The sequence below is a fragment of the Simochromis diagramma genome, unplaced genomic scaffold (assembly GCF_900408965.1).
Source record: "Simochromis diagramma unplaced genomic scaffold, fSimDia1.1 OVJJ01000304.1, whole genome shotgun sequence".
Lineage (NCBI taxonomy): Eukaryota > Metazoa > Chordata > Actinopteri > Cichliformes > Cichlidae > Simochromis > Simochromis diagramma.
The window spans coordinates 5,661,619-5,678,586 of NW_024387030.1; the positions used below are offsets into that span (position 1 = coordinate 5,661,619).

Consider the following 16,968-nt stretch of genomic DNA (forward strand, 5'->3'; position numbering starts at 1 on the left):
ACACTCTTATTTTTGTCCCTCTCCATCTAGGATGTGAGTCTGAAAAGCATAAAAAAAATCTACAAGCCAAAGGTCATTAATGTAGAAGATTTATGCATGTGTGGCCTTGTCACGCTTTGTCAACTTTAGAAACTAAGAAGTATCATAGTCCCTTATCTATAGAGAATACACCCTAGAGTTTATCAGAGATGCATTGATTAATTAATTTGTCAAATATTTACTTTTATTCCTTGTCTCATGAGATAATACATGAAATTTTTTTGGGTTTTGGACTGCTTGTCAGCCAAAAAAAAAAAGGATAGAAAAAAGGCTACTCTGGGCTCTGAAGAAAAAATGCCTGTCACTCACTTTTACTTAGGTGTACTGAATAACTCATATTTATTAAAAATAATTATAAGGAAGAAAGGAACTACATAAGGGTTTTGTGATGTAGCCTATTTAAACACAGAAAGGTGTAATGTATAGCTGTAATATTCCAGATGACAACCAGTAAGTGCTTGTAGTTTTTGGCCGTGGGAATTTTAAATGGTTTCTTATATGTAATTCTCGCCAGACAAGCCCTTCAAAGTAGTAACTCAACTGGGAAAGAAGCGGGGAGTCTCGCTGCTCCTGTGCGCGTCCCCGTCAGCGATGTGATGGCGGGGTCCCTCCCTTCTCCCCGCTCGCCCCCGGAGGCTCGTGTCCGCCGCAGCTCGGTGTGTCCGCCAGGGGGCAGCTGTGTCTCGGTCTGAGGCTGCGCCGCTCCCGCTGCATCACAGAGAGGAAAATACCACCAGATGGCGGTTTAGGATTGCTGCTCTTCTCTCAAGGCGCGGTTCCGCTCGCTCGGCCAACTTTCAATATTAAAATACGCACGATATTAAAACGAAAATCGATTTTTTAGTTCGGAAGGTGATAATCGATTTGGCGATGGTCGTTAAAGGTGAGTGTCTTGTGTTTTTGTCGTGTTTTGTGCGGTGGGAAGTGAGACGGAACACAGATTAAAGATGGTGGACACAGACAGGGAACACTGGTTGGTTGGGGGATGGGCGCTAGCGGCTAACGGAGGTGAATGTGCTTTCTCTCTCTTCCTCACTTACATTGTAGCCTAGCGGAGCCGTTAGCTTGCGAGCTAGCCCCAAAAATTTTCGGCAAGACAACTTGATGGAAGGGCAAGTGTGTGCCGCAGCACCGGCCTGTTTTGCCACCGATTTCCACCCGGCGGAGGAGTTTGGCTTGTCAACAAATAAAGAGCCATGCGGTGTGACGTGTTTTCATGGTCTTTGCAAGGCAGGATTCAGAGCATCACCTTCTCTCATTTGCAGAGCCGTATTATGATTGTACAGTATTGCCCTCCTGCCGTGCGCTGCTTTCTTTGCTTTGGTTTGTCACCAGCTCAAACGCTACTTGCCACGTTGTTGTTGACATTGTTGTTATCAACCAATTGGCAGTTTTGCCTTTTGCATACGCACAAGATACACAACGTGAGATATCCCAGTTTCTACTTTTTTCTTTTTCTTTCCCACCCCCTTGTGTCAACATCAGCATGCCTTCAAGTTCCTGGGAGTCCTGGTGACTTTCCAAGCAGCAAAATAAACATGTTGCTTTATTAGTCAGTGACAGCACATGCATGCTTTTCAGTGCAAACATGCAGGACGGACTCCTGCATGTTTTACATGATTATTATGGCGCTTCTTCCCCCCTTTCCTGCCCCCTTCTGTGCGGGAAGTAGGCAACATTGAGCGGGGAAACATGAGTCACATAAGGGGGGGATGGGCTCCACCAGCTACCCCTACAGGTTTAAACAGGCTTCGGTCCTAGCTTCCCTCCAACACTGACCCCTGTGCAGCCCACCCAGTGCAGTCTAGTTAGGCGATCGGTTATAGTGGGTCAGAGTGCCTGCTGGCAGTTTGCATGAATCTCAGATTGTTGCATAACTGCTTTGTTTACAGTCAACCATGTGATTTCTCATGCAGGCTGTGCTGGTTTGCTATCTGCAGCCTGCTTGCCTTCCATTATCACTCCGTTTTAATTCCACACTGCAGAAATATACACTACGAACAAATAAAACATGATGGGACCTGGAAAGGGTTTTAGCTGTTAGGCTCTTGACTCATTTTTCACAATAAACCAATGTAAAAAGTATATCATGGTCTGTTGTCATCTGCAGATGTTAGGCTAGTTTTATTTATTTGTCTAAAATCCAAGCACATTCTGGGTAGACATTTTAATAGCAAAACTCCATAATATTGTCTATATATGCATATCGTGCTGTATAGTTATAATAATCAGTCGCTAAAATATCTTATAAATCTTTTTTTTAGGACTAACCAACAAGTGAGTACCTGGGAGATTGTGTATATCATAGCATTAATGCAAAAATATTTCTGTAAGTGCTTCTTCCATTGATTTGAATCATTGTTAATCTACTATGTTTGGAGAGTTAGCCTTCAAGCAGTCTTACAAATATGATTAGATTGATATTAAACTAGATTTTTTTTTTGTGGCGGTGGGTGTTCTTTATCATTTTCATGCTGCCGCCAGACAAGTGGAATAGGGAAACTACCACTTCTGTAAAAATGTATTTAGGCGATTTATACAAATGTACTACTTGAAATTTTGTGTGGAAATGCAGCTGACGGCTGCATTTATTTGACTCTGTGCTATGACTATATCTGCCTGACTGAAAATCTGTCCCAGCTCTGTTTGTGAAATCCTGAGTACATTCCCAATGAATGTCCTCACAAATTACCTCTTGATTACATTATTAGGTTGCAGTTTTGTGGTAATGTACATTGGGAGCAATTTTCTTTTAGTGAAATGCACATACCAGGGTTTTTCCTGTTTAAGAAAGGTCCATTGGGGTGTGATTTTGTGTGTAAGGTGAATTGGTCAGGACAGTTTTGGGTTTCTTGTTGTTGTTTTTAATAAATGTGCGATACCTTACCTAACATAAGTTGAAGGATTTTCCTGTGATTTATGGCTATTTAATAAACAAAAATGTCTTTTATCATTAAAAAATGAACATAAAAATGGTTACTCATATTTTTATTACAATCCTAGAGATTTTCCTTCAGAGTGAGGCCCAAACCCGTTTGCCAAAATTAAACACACATGCACACGCATAACCACACACAGTCACACTTCCCTGTAAGGCCTCACAGACAAAACATGTTTCAGTGGTATTTGCACTACAGAGTTTGTTTACTTTTCCAGCAGAAGAACCCATATAGGCTGTTGCCTGTTCCTGTACTATCCTAACACACTAAAACACATTGTAGCTGTAGTAGTAGTAGTAGTAGTAGTACAAGAGTGTTCCTAGAACGTAAATAGGAAAAACTGTTCTTATTTGATCCCAAATTACTGGTTAACTTGTATCCACCTTAATGGAATGTTTTTAAATGGTGTAATACTAGACACAGAGGTGCTCTGTTTAATAAAAAGTACAATTTTAATGTCCATGAAGTTGTCATTTCTATTTGTGGAATTCAGTGAGTGCTAAAATATATATCCTTCCCTTTGGCTTCAGAATACAGCAATTCAAAGCTGACACTGGGTGACATTTCTTGAGCATGTCATTGTTTAAACCTTTAAATAACAGAAGATTAAGGGAAATGGTGAATAATCCTTCCTCTGTTCCTCGAAATCGCTTGGCTCTTTGCCCTAGCTAGAAAGCCAAAATAAAAAGGACTTGGATATTAGTTGTAATTAGTATTATGAACACACAATGCTGCTTGTTGTAATTTTTAAATTATGGCAAATGTGTTGCAGAACGATTTTACGTCTACGCTGATCTTGACGATAAGATACTGTAATAATTCAAGCATATCAGAGTTTTGTTTTAGACCTTGAATCAAATTGTAAAGAGCAGACCTTGATTTATGTTATGAGCGCTTGATCATTTCTTAGCCAGAGGCTTTCACCACTCAAGTGCAGCACGCTTTTTGTTAGAGCCATATTCCTATAATGTTACAGCTCAGGGGATTATTTAATGGCTTTGACATTTGTCAGAGCTTATTAAATGGTGACCTTGATTTAAGATGCTGGAAAAAAATGGCACTATCATTGAAAACCAGCTTTCAGTGGTTTGCAAGAGTCAAAAGAAGAAGAAGAAGAACAAGTAGTATTGTCATATGTGCAAACTCTCAGCGATTAGCCATGTAACACCTGAGAAGTGAGAACAGCACTGATTTATCGTTTCACATTCACAACGATGTTTTACTGAAGATAATGGAAGATCTTTTATAGGTGTATTTGGTTCAAAGTTCTGAATGAATTCATCCTATCAGCAATCGCAGAAGTCTTTGTTTTATTACTTTTATTGCTATGGTGATAGTTGACATATTTACTGTAGTAGAATTCCACTGTGCACACGTTACACCTTATTTTTTGAAGCGTAAGTTGTGTCACTGCAGTAGTGTGGTTGTGCACTATAAGCCCTGCAGCTTGCTCCTGTCAATATGGAATAAACCATGGGAACGCTTTTGAAATAGTTTTGTCACTGCTGGTTTGTTGCAGGCGTTCCTTGTGCGGTTTGCTGGATTGTAATTAGCCTCATTGCTGTTGTCAGACCTGTTGACTGTCAAGTAGAATGATGTTCTTTCAAAGCCAAGCTGAATTTATAGCGTTATGGCACAAGGGTGCAGGCAATGTGGGCCTTTTGACTGGTTGGCAATAGACAATACATAACTGTATTTTCTAAAAAGTAAGTAAGTAAAAAGATGATAAATGTTCAATTTCTAAGTAAAAGTAACAAAATGAGATTCAGACAGAGCAGAGTACACACATAAGATTACCTGTATTAAAAACACTTAGGCTTGCAGAGCAGCACAGGTGACTCCCTTTTAGCTTAGCATGCACCTAACAGTATACACTAGATATATTAGTTGGCCCTTTTTAACTCTATGAATAGTTCTAAAAAATTGCAAAATTAACTAAAGTTGGTAAGTTAAAGGGTGGGGTCCATTTGGTTGGAAAAATGCATGCCTGTCAGTTCTCTGTCATGCCACATGGACTTGTCCATACAGACTTCAGTGCACCAACTATGCTTGCACCCATCAGACAGACTTTAAATGAGTATAACAGGAATGACTAGTTGGCTCTGAAGTTTCCAGCTGTTCATATCCACAACAGAATATAATTGCCACTGTCACAGGCGGCGAGAGTAGGCGGGGTCATGCAGAGTGCGAAAGGGGAGAGATTTAAAAACTGGCATGGCTTTATAGAGGAACTGCTGTGTGTTTGTGGACATTTGTAGAGGTGGGGGGTATATGCATTTATTCACAAACTTTGAGACATCAATTTTCCTTCAAAGATTTATTATGTAATATAGTTTATAAAGTGCTCGTCTGGAAATACTTAACAACCAAGGTCTCTTAGGGAAGTTTCTAGTTTAACCTGATCCAACCCTACACTAGTGTCTTGGCTTAGCATCACTGAGTTCATGGTGGCAACACATGAACTGGCTCTCTGCCTGCTGAGCCCTTAACATTGAGAACAGGAAAAGGAGTGCTGTCACGAGTTGCAGTTCAAGACTGTGGCAATTGAATCTGTCCAACCAAGGGATGAAAGAGTTTTCGGTAAGGCAGCGGAATGACCCTCAATGACGGCCACAACGCGACCTCCACACCCAGCCAGTGGGGAAGTTCAAGACTGCAATGACCGGGTTGGCTGGTTAGCAGCAACTGAACTTTGAGGGAAGAGATTATGATTAGACAACAATCCAGAGGGGAATAAAATAATTGTATTTGATTGTCTGTTAATATACAAAGTCCTCCCACCCTAGTAAAGTTTATGTGAGCAATAAAATGTCTGTAATGTCCAAGTCTCTGGACATAAGATAGATAAGTAAACAAAGTGGACTCCTGTTAGTATTTGGATATACCAGCTGGACTTAATATGTCAAATGGCACAGTGGGCTTTGTTTTTTGTTATAAAATTACTTACTGGAGTCTGGAAGTAACAGTGAGGAGTCTAAATAGGCTAGAGCATGATCATAAAGAACAACTGTACATCTTTTGTTATGGGTTATGTAATGCAATATACATGGACATGGAATGGCACTGCATCGATTGCCGGTTTGATTACCCATTACACATGCACAAGGAAAAATGTTTTGAAAGGGTCTTGCATTGCATAGTGTTTTTCTTGAATGCAATAACAAAGAATTGAGCTGCTGGCTAGGAGTAAGCTTTATTAACATAGAAGTGTGTGCTTGGGCATGCTGATGGCATTTTAAATAAAGATATAGAAGGCCATTAGTCGTTTCAATATTCAGGGAGCTGTAGAGATATCAAAGCCCACACTACAAGTGAGGAAATCTGGAAAAAAAAATTACAAGTCAAAGCACAGAAATATGTAAAGTATGTGTTTGCACTATCAACAAGAAACAAGAGATTTTTTTTGAAGAACTGTTGCTTCTGTTTGTTTGATTTTTAACTATCCTAGCTCACATTAAACCAAGATGTTACAATACCAGTCGATGTATATGTATATTAACCCAGTATTTTTGAGTATTATCTATTCCCTGATATAGTGCGTACAAAGGAATACTAGGCTGAGTATCATTGCTAGACTGTTTGAAAAGGAAAATGGCATGTTTTATAAATAATATAGTAATGCAATCTTGACATAATGATGGGTTTAATGAGATGATGTCAACTCATGATGTCTTTACCATAAGGCAGCAAAATCTGTATTCAGAATCTATCTGTTAAAAGCTCCTCGGTTGTCAGGGTGAGCACTAATGAGAGGAGATGTGCTTTGCTCTGTGTATGCGTGAGAGAGAGTGTTTGTGTGTGTTTTTGGAGGGTTGTGATCTCTCACTGGTATTACTATATAGTGGCTCAGTGCTTGCTAGGCCGAACAAGCTGATTTTACCTCCTGACATGCAAGTGTGTTTGCTGACACAGCTCAGCTGTTTGGCTGGCACTGGCTGTCAAGAGTCAAGAGCACAGAAAATAGTATAAACCATTTATTTCCAAGAGTCAAGATCTTAATTTTTCTTTTCAGGAAGAAAAATTGTATTCCATCCTGGATCTGAAAGGTTTTCTTTGCAGTGTTTCAACATATATAACATATATTTAGGCTATTTTGACTCCCTGATATGGGACTATTATAGTTACCCTGACAGTGTTTCTACATCAAAGGTTTTTCAGCTGTGTTTTACCGTCATCTATGTCACAGCTTAAGTGATGGAACGACAGGCTGAGTAATAGTTTCCATTTTACTGGCACTACCTGTCTGCGACTTGACGGCTGTTTTTTGAGCTTCAAGTCAGTTTTTCTGATTTTTTTTTTTTTTTTTTTTTTTTTTTAAATGTATAAGCTATGCAGCTGTTAGCAGCTGTGACTCTGCTAATGTTCTAACAGGGCTAAGGCTTCTAGATAGACTCAGTTTTCCACTCTTAGTGAATAGTGGAATGTATTATTTTCTCAAATAGGTTACATTTTAATACTCATCTGTATCTTTTGCGGGTGACTCAAATATATTTGTATTCTATGACACTTGGTCTATTGTCGATAAAGGTTTTACAGTGTCGGACGTTGGTCGTTCTTTGTATTTCCTGTTTTAATTTGACATTTTAAATCACCTCAGATTTTCCATTCTGTTTCCTTCCAGACTTTTGTGCTTGGTCTCCCCAACCTTATTAATTTAACCTGTGTTCACATAGCTTGTTACAGTTGTAGCCTTTTTGTTTGTCAGTTTTCTGCCCTTCACTCTTAAGTGTATTTTTGCATTAAAGTGTAATAATGCTTGCTACTTCTACTTACCTAATGGATTTAATAAAATTTAAATTGGTAAATAAACTGTAAAATATGAATAACCTTTTACTTTTGATACATAGAAGCTTGTAGTAGATCACAAATATCAACTGCATGATTGCTTGCTTCCTTATTTTTCAGTCAAGCTCTATCAGTGATGTGAAAATCCATAGAAACATGAGACAACAACAGCATAACAATGTGACCCCGAAGTTTCCTCTTGCTGGAGGCATAACAGGTGAAACATTGTTTTATTTCCATCATTTAAAAAAAATATCCAGCAACAAAGTGGGGGTGTTTTTGTCACCCTTTGCACATCTGCAGTAATAGTTTGAGATTATTTCTGTGGGGGCTGTTAAATATTAAAAGTTCATAAACATTAAACAGCTAGATGACATTTTCAATACGGGCCATATTTTGCAGGAGGAGTAAAGAGGAAATCAGTTTAAAACATCATCTAATTTCCCACTCTATCACCTAGAATTACACATTGTTTAAGTAGATGTTTTGGCGTGCGTCATCTGTCTTCTGCTGTTAGGGCAGACGATTTTGTTCCTGTCTGATTGGATTTCTTGCTCTGCTGAAACTGACAGCAGTTCATTTTACATCAGCACTGTAAAGTCGAGCTTTGTGGACTGGAACACCTTATTAAAAACCAAGCCTCTGACAGCCAGCTTGAAGAAATGCCTGCCCAGAGCACTTCTTCTCTCTCTGAATGCAGCAGAGAGTTCAAGGTGGCATTAAAAAGTAGTGGAAGCAGTGATTTCTATATTGTGGCTATCTTATGAGTAAATTCCCCAAAATGATAATAAATAACTAATAATATGTAATAAAGAAAAGTTGTAAACATTTGCGTGACCTACCGATGCACAAACAAGCGTATGTTTGCTGGTCTACTAAAAAAGTAGGGCAACACTGTTATGTAATGGAGAAAAACGATATAGAAAACATCACAGTTCATAGTAAATTCTAGGTTAATATATTTGTAACAAGCTGCATATAATTGGAATATATTTTTTAAGAACATTTATTTTGTGCTTCTTTTTCTTCAAAAGAGGCATAGATCATTTTCACACAAGTTGCTGGTAATCAAATTGCTTTATAAGTGACTGGCTAGTGATAATTAGGCTGTAAAAATAAATGATGCATGTATGAATAATAAATAAATCAACTTTTTTAAAAATTAGCTTCCAATTTTATCTTAAAAAACATCAACAGGTTAAGCTATGTTCGTATCCCCCAGGCAGCTGTTTCCACAGCTCAGGGCATAAAAAACAAAAACAAAAAAGAAAAGCTTGCTGCACCGAATAGTCTGCGTTTCTCAGTTCCCTAATCCCTGTGTGAAAAATTTCTTTTAAAGCAATAGCCAGCAGTATAATAAAGAGAAAGTCCTGGATGTGCATAAACATTGATTGAGAAGTGTGAAATGTATCTGCGGCTCCTCCAGGAGTGTAGTCCATAAAATGAAAAGAGAGGTTATGATGCATTATTGACTCGTTTTGAGGCATTTAGTCTAACCTCTGTTTTGCTTCCTTGCTGTCCGGGACATGAGTAAATTCCCGCCTCGACCCGGGGGGGTATTTGATTTGTTATTTACATTCAGAGCAGTCCGATCTAAATTTGGCACCAGACCAGACCTGCAAATCCTTAAGGTGTCATTTATACGACCGAGGTTAACAACCAGCTTCAAGCGAGAGCAAACACCACCTCCTCAGTATCAGCTGCGGAAGTGTTTGTCTCAGCGGTCAGTGCTATTTGTACACAGTCTTACTTAATATTGATTCCCTGGCTTGTGCCAAGTCAATTCTCTGACTGTAGAGGGGAAAATTAAATGGTCACTACAAGACAAGAATTGCAGCAACGTGAACTAATAGAGGGAGCTTTCCTGCAGGGTTGGAAGCTAAAACTAGTTTTAAAACCATGAAAAGTATTTTAGAACTTAAAAGTAAAAAAGTTATGGATTCATGCATTATCCCTGCTTTAAACTCAACTGAGGCCTCAAGAATCGAGATGTGACAGAAGATCTACTAATAGACGTTTGTTTGGTTTTGTTCTTAACTCTGCACTCATAATATTGGATTCCCATCTGCTCTGTGTGCTCTGGATTAGGAGCTGCCCTGCCCAATCTAGCTGATTATTTACAGATTATTTACCTGTAAACCTCTTTTTTTTTTTTTTTTTTTTTTTTAATTTCCCTGCACATTGTCTTCCCAGTGCTGTCCACATACAAACCAAACCATCCAGTTCAGGCTCAGACAAACATTTCATGAACTGTTTCCTTAAACTTTTCAAATTTATACTTGGACATGCTTGGATTACTTTGTATCAGCCAAAATGTCCAGGTATGGTCAGTGTTTAGCTCAAAACTCAATGTCAGTGAGCCCAAAAAAACAACAATAACAAAGATTTTTGAGTATAAAATCTAGTTTTTATCTTTGCATTAGAACATGTAAATACAATGACAGTATATTTCTGAGTTATTCATTTCTTTGTTGGTAACTTGGTGGTGTTTGAATTCTTAATCTATCCTTATTTAAAAACCAAAGATAAGAAAACGTGGCTGTTTTAAGTTCTGAACAGCAAATCTTCACATTTGAGGACAGTATTTGCCAGCTTTGCTTGTTTAAGCATGTAACCTTTCAAAAATATTGCAGAATGTGATTTATCCAGAGGTTCACAACCCTGAGCTCTAGTTCTGATTTACCAGCATGTGTTTTTCAGTACACTTTGATTTTCATCCTGGGCTTCTTGAACAGGATTTACTGGGCGGTCTCCCTTACTTGGCTTTGTGCTCAGAGCCCAATCAGAGCTGCCAACCACTACTAACAGCAATACGTTGTATGGGAAGAGCAGTGTCCTGAGGAGAAATGCAGCTTTTCCTGAAGCGAGAACGCAACTAGCAAATGCTTTTAATAAATGTTCATACAGTTATTGACACAGTTATTTTATAAATTCATTCACAAATCACTATATCTACTATAATTGTGGTCATTAGATAAAGAACAGGAAAATATCATATATATATATATATATATATATATATATATATATATATATATATATATATATATATGAATGAGAGAGAGAGAGACTTTAAAGCTTTTCAGCTCTAAATCCAAGGCCTCTCTGAATGCATTATTATCTACCTAATCGTTTTCAAAACCACTGAAAAAACATCAACTGAAAGCCTTCACACTGTTTCTTTAAATAGTTTGTCGATGATTGCCACAAATACCAATGGCACAAAATGAAAAATCATTAGTTCTGCTCTTAGCAGTCATATAAACGAGCTATTGTCCAAGTGTTGTCAGTAACGCGTGTCTGCAGTTTGACTTGCTGCCTAATGGACTTGGTGGCAGCACAGATATAAAGTAATGATCTCTTTATTATGTGTTTTCTAAAACACTCCACCACTAGTAGAGAGAAAGCTTCTGTTCTTTTCTCAGCTAGTCTAAAAACATTATTGAATATACCACTGAGTACGAATCCAGCTAGCTGCTCTTTTCTTTGTGTTTTTGTTTTAAATGTCTATGTCTTGACATTTGTGTCAGACACCTGGCTGAGATTTACATACTCTACCTCCTTGAAGCTCTCTTTTAAATCGGCCATCTGCTTCAGTCAAAGCTCGCTAGCCTCTTCTTCTGAATCACTTAGCTGCAGTCTGTATCTGGGCAGTCATTTTCTCCTCAGCTGCCTGCACGTTATTGCAACATTACAGCATTTTTTTTCTTCCTTTTTTTTTTTTTCCTTTTTCTTCTTCTTATTTTTTTATTTGCTTTGACACACCTGCCTGCTTAGATTAGCAAGCTTCTCACTCCTGTGAAGTGTTCAACATGCCACTAGGATGATTAGGAAGTAATAATAGTTATCAGAACTAATAGCTTCCATAGGTTGTGTGTGTGTGCATGTGTATGTGTGTGTGTCCTGCGCCTGTCCTGCTTTTCTTTCCCACTCCATCAGAATATGAAGTATAGACTGTAAATCTGGGCCAAGGTGAGAGAGGGTGCCCAGACAGATGAGAGAAGAACAAATTAGACACTGTGCTCCCCTCCCTCTCCCCCCTCAGCACTGCTGTCACACTGTCTCCTTTTTTCCCCACCTTACCCCCTCCTCCTGTTTGCCCCCTGATCTCCCCCACCCTCTGTCCTCAGTTTCGTGGCTCCATTTTGCGTCAGCTACAACCGAGCAGGCAGCCATTGCACGCACAGAGGGAGAAACATTTATTGCCTCTTCTCTGCTTCATCTGTCTCTCTTAAGCTGTTCCACTGCCATGCACACCCCCCCCCCTTTTTTTTTCTTATGATCTGTTTATCCTTTATTCACAGAGGTAGTTCTCAGGAGATTGGGAAAGAAAATCTATTTTTCAGCAGAGATCTTATCAGCGAGTGCTGTTCACACAGCATCCTTCCCCTCCCCTCCTCTTTGCTAGGTTTAATCTTTGTGTGCTGCAGAAAACGAGCATACAGTAGTTTGTGGCAATAACAGATGGCTGTGCATGTGTGTGCTTGGTGACTGTGTCTCTGTGTGTGTGCTGGAACATGACCATGACTTTCTATGTTGGATAATGTCTGGTAATCTCCCGTGTGACATAATCATAATCTGGTTAAACCAGACAGCCACAGTTGGCCTCAAGGCTGTTCCGCATTATAAGGCCATGGCTCCTTGCTCTCAGTATGTATGGAGCCTGGCAGCATGATAAAGTGCAGTTATTGTCCTGGCGTTTCAGCTTGTAGACGTGGCCCACGGGGACCAATTTTGGTTTAAGCTTAAAAGTCCGGGGCTGTTTGGCCATCACTGGAGAAGTTTTAAAGGCTTGGGAGCTGCTGCTTTTGTCTTTATTGTAGCTGAGAGCAATAAAAAAAAAATCACTTTTTGTTTTCTTCTTTGACACTGTGATTATATGCTGGGCCTTATTCCCACAATCCTTGAGAGAACAAAAGCAGAGAAAAATCAGTAGGTGAGAAACACACTTCTATTCATCACTGTAAATCAAAAGAATCTCAAGGTAGCTGTATTTGTTTTAAAAAAAAAAAAAAAAAAAAAAGATAGTTTTCTAAATCCAATGTACACTACCTGTCCTACAGTATAACAGATATGATTACCAATCCTCTGGTGACACTGTGGAACAGTATAGTCATATGGGACAAAACAAAAATGCTACAAAATTGGTTAAAATTTCATTAAATTTGATTAATCTACTAGTTTTACCTCAAGCACATCCACCTCTGTCAACAATTGTTTGATAATAGTAATGGCTCAAACATCAGCCTAATGTTTTTAAAATTAGGATGTGCCGTGCTTGTCAAATTTATTTGACCATCTGTCATGAAAATAAGAAAACGCATGTTATCAGAAATACGACAAAAATGTGTTTTTAACTGTTTGTACCTAAACTCAGAGAAGTCATAAATTGGTGTCATTTATTGATTTCAAAATGCAAACTCATAGCATACTGTTGAGTGTTAGTGAGGACACACGGTTTAGGTGCCAGCTCACATGAATTAAAAGTGTTGCTTGTACGCGTTGTACATGGTGTCGGCTTTTGCTTTGCTGAAACTACACATTTGTTGTTGGTTATTGGGTACAGCACGTACGGATCATGCAGGTTACTGCCTGCTGTTGTCATCCTTTGTTTATCTTCCTTGTTTTTCTTTTACAAGCATAGTTGTGTCTGGTCTGCCAGCGTACTTCCAGAAGAGTGGCTCTCTGTTTTATTTTCCATCTATCATAAGTGTTTCTCGACTTTCGCTCTGGTGTTGTTTTGAATGCCGTGCAAGGTAGTAATTTAAATTGTGGAAAGCCAGCAAATTGGCATATTAAATCAAGGCGCAGCATTACTTTTTAAAAGATGAACTTTGTTTCTCTTTGCACCTCACACAGATAGATGTTTTCTGCTTTTGGTTCCTGTTTGAGGCCAGATTAATTTAGAAAATACCAAGGGAAATAAACGAAAAGTAATAGCTGTTGTAAAGTAGCCACAGTTACTTCAGTCCTTCCACAGTTCTATTTTTAGTGGTGGTAACTCCTACTTTTAATCACAATAAAAATACATAAACCTGGCTCTCTTTATATTTTTCATCTCATGTTTTATTATTAACATAACAGTTGCTGCAGAGTAGCACGTCTTTCTGTTGCTAATAAAGTATTAATCTGCTTTCTCCTTCTTCTGTCATAATTGTTTCTTGACTTTCATCTTGTATTTCACACCTTAAGTGTGAGAAGCTGGCAGACTGGATTAAATTAAGATTTAGCTTTACTTATTACAAGTCGATGATGGCTTTAAGGTCTGTATTTATCACAGAAACTTGCACCTCACACAAAAAAGATCTCATTTGAAATCTGATAATATCATACATTTAGAAAATACCAAGAGAAATAAAAGATGTTTATAATTTCCCAAAAGTATTTAAGCAAACCCAAACCCCAACTTTGTAACGGATGTTTGCAGAAATGAACAGTGAGCTGCTCTATTGCGATGAGGTACCAGGGTATAGAAGGACTCCTCTATCTGATGCTCACTGAAGCATTTTCAGTAACAAAAAATAACTATTGCTGGGTCTGACAAGTAGAAGTGGTCTGGGCTAACTAAAATATTTAAAGCTGACATGTTTTCCTAATCATAATGTTGCATGGGCTCACTGGCCCTGCAGCTGCAAAGTCTTAAAACTGAGGAGCTTATTCAGAGTTGAGCTGTTGACTGGGTGTTGGCCACTCGCCAAAATGTTTTGTACAACAGAAAACACCTCGTATTTACCAGATTTCCTCCAGTGGTTTGTAATTGCAGGCAATATGACGTTCTGTTTAATTATCCATCATACAGTATGTCAGTTACAACCGCTTGTTGCCATTCACAGATGACGCAAGTCGTTCCTGTAAGTGCTTCTCTCTTAATTACATTTGGGCTGTGTCTCAAAGCTTCTCACTGATCGTTGCATGCATTAGTCTTATGACCTTAGCCAATTAATGATTTTCGTCACTGCAGCTACTTGTACAGTGAATCTGCACTTCAAAAAATGCTTGTTTTTGGAATGATTACATACGTATCCTCAGCGAAGTCCAGTGGACTTTGAAGCAAAGTGAGCTAGATCTGCGCTAATGTTATTTTAATGGGTTTTTCATTTACCCACATGTCATCTCTCCTCTAGGATTTATGAAATTTTCCATTATGGTTTTTGCTTAGTGTTTCTGATTAAAAATAAAGACTTCAGCTCCATGATAATGTCTTACTTGTTGCAGAAGAATGAAAGATCAGAAAGAGCAAAAACTAAGAAGATAATAACGGGCACTTCCTCATTCTCTTCTCCAACTCAGAATTACACATGAAGTCTGACTTGATGCAGGCTATTTGTCTTACATTCACCTGCTGCAGTATACTTGACACGTGCATGCTGTAGATGTTTGCAGTGCTTTATGACACCGTCCCAGATCATCTAGGCAATTTGTCTACCTTGTATATTTTCAGGTGCTTGTAGGCAACAGCTTAATCAGCTAAACAGACATCAGGAATTTGTTATAGCCCTTTGGTAAAATCAGCATTTCATCAGTTCGTAGTGCTATATGCACATTTTGCTTAATTTAGCAAAAGTGTACACACATACAGCCAAGCTTGTGAAGCACATTTCCTTAGCTCTCAGTATGTTAGGACGCTTGTGTTACTTTGGTGTGCCGTCTGGGGGGATTGACCCTCTCATTTTCCCATCATTGGATGATCCCTCAGGCCACTAGGTCCACCAAGATTGAAGTTAATTGAATCCATTTAAACCCTGCCTGACTAAAGTAGACCAATATCCTTGAGCAGCCAGCATTCACCCTTGACACAGCTGTAGGACTCTTCAGGGATAAATCATGTATGACTAAAGAGCAGAGATACCTCACTGTGCCACTTTCTCTTTATAGCGTCTGCTGTCATAAAAAGTGGTGTCAAATGTATATTGTAGAGACCACATTCACACAGAGAGGAGACACTGATGATGGTTTACAGTTAGATCACAGCTGAGGCGAATTTATAGGCCACATTCTTGCCCAAATTGAATCCTTTTTTTTTTTTTTTTTTTACAAAATAATTAAACTGCTAAACGGTCGTTGAGCAGAAAATTACTCTATTCCGAAAGCCATGTAGAGATCAGTGCTTTGCAGTCGTTGACAATTTGCGCATACATAACAGTCCATTCAGTTTTAATAAGGCAGCATGCCCCACATTATTGTACAGACCAGTTTTGAACATAGTAACAGAAAGAAGTGTAAAAGCAAATCCATTTCAATCCGAGCTCTGTGTAACGGTTGCTCAGAAGATCAGTTGCTATAGTATACTGAAGAAACCAAGTTAAGCTGCTTTAGCGTTTGTCAGCCTGTTGCATAGTGGTGTGTTCGCTGAGCATTTGGCTGTAATATAAACAGAGAAAAACTCCTCTCCTGCTTCCTTCAGCTGGATTTTCTACTGTAAGGCTAAAACAAGATAGTTGACAGTCTTGTCTTGGCTTTGTCTTGTATACAGCATTTATTGATTCAAGAAGAGCAGTTTATATTTTAATAGAAATTATGGCTTAAAATACGCCTAAATTGTATATTAAAGTGAAGTTAAATGCACCTTTTTACTTTTGTCTGTTTAGAAGTAGATGTGAGTTTGATTCGTTGAAGGCCACGGTCAAAAACGGAGGTAATAAAAGAGTCTTTTTAATTGGCTTGGTCCACTCTTGTCATCATAAGAGAGTCTAAAAATTGATGTAGAAGTGTCTGTGGTCATCATTTGTCCGGCTTTTTTATTTGATGGAGCTGGAATATATATATATATATATATATATATATATATATAATGACACAAAGATTCTGTTTTAATGCTCTTACCTTCGCTGATAGATGACGGCTCTCTTACAGCCATAGCAGAGGCATTTTACTCAGGTTCTGGTGCCCTGATAGTAGTTCATATTAACTGTTTTACATTTAATTCATAAATAGTATAGCAGTTGAAGTGTTAAAAGATGACTGAAAAGTACATGAAAGTACATTTTTGAAAGTACAAGTATGAATGGATTTTTTTAATCAGTAAGGACAAACAGGTTATAAGAAATGTCTAAGCTTTTGCAGAGCTTTCTACTTGTTGGTCAGCTAGGTGTAGTTTTGGAAGCACGAGGAATACCGATTATGTCAGGAGAAATTAAGCCATTATGAACTGATTCAAATGGGATGAGCTGGGAAATAACCAGAGAGGAACTCTTAACTTCATACT

General features: G+C 38.5%; 1 protein-coding gene across 2 annotated transcripts in view; it reads left to right on the forward strand.

Moving 5' to 3' along the window:
- The window catches only part of stag1a (stromal antigen 1a), a 39,695-nt gene that overhangs the window by 361 nt on the left and 22,366 nt on the right, over positions 1-16,968 (forward strand). The window contains exons 1-2 of one of the 2 annotated variants that reach the window (XM_040042243.1): positions 740-922; positions 7,884-7,980. The gene's annotated coding sequence lies outside the window, so the exon portion shown is untranslated. Of the gene's footprint in view, positions 1-739; positions 923-7,883; positions 7,981-16,968 lie in introns of those variants that run through there. The other variant, XM_040042242.1, reaches the window with a different exon arrangement.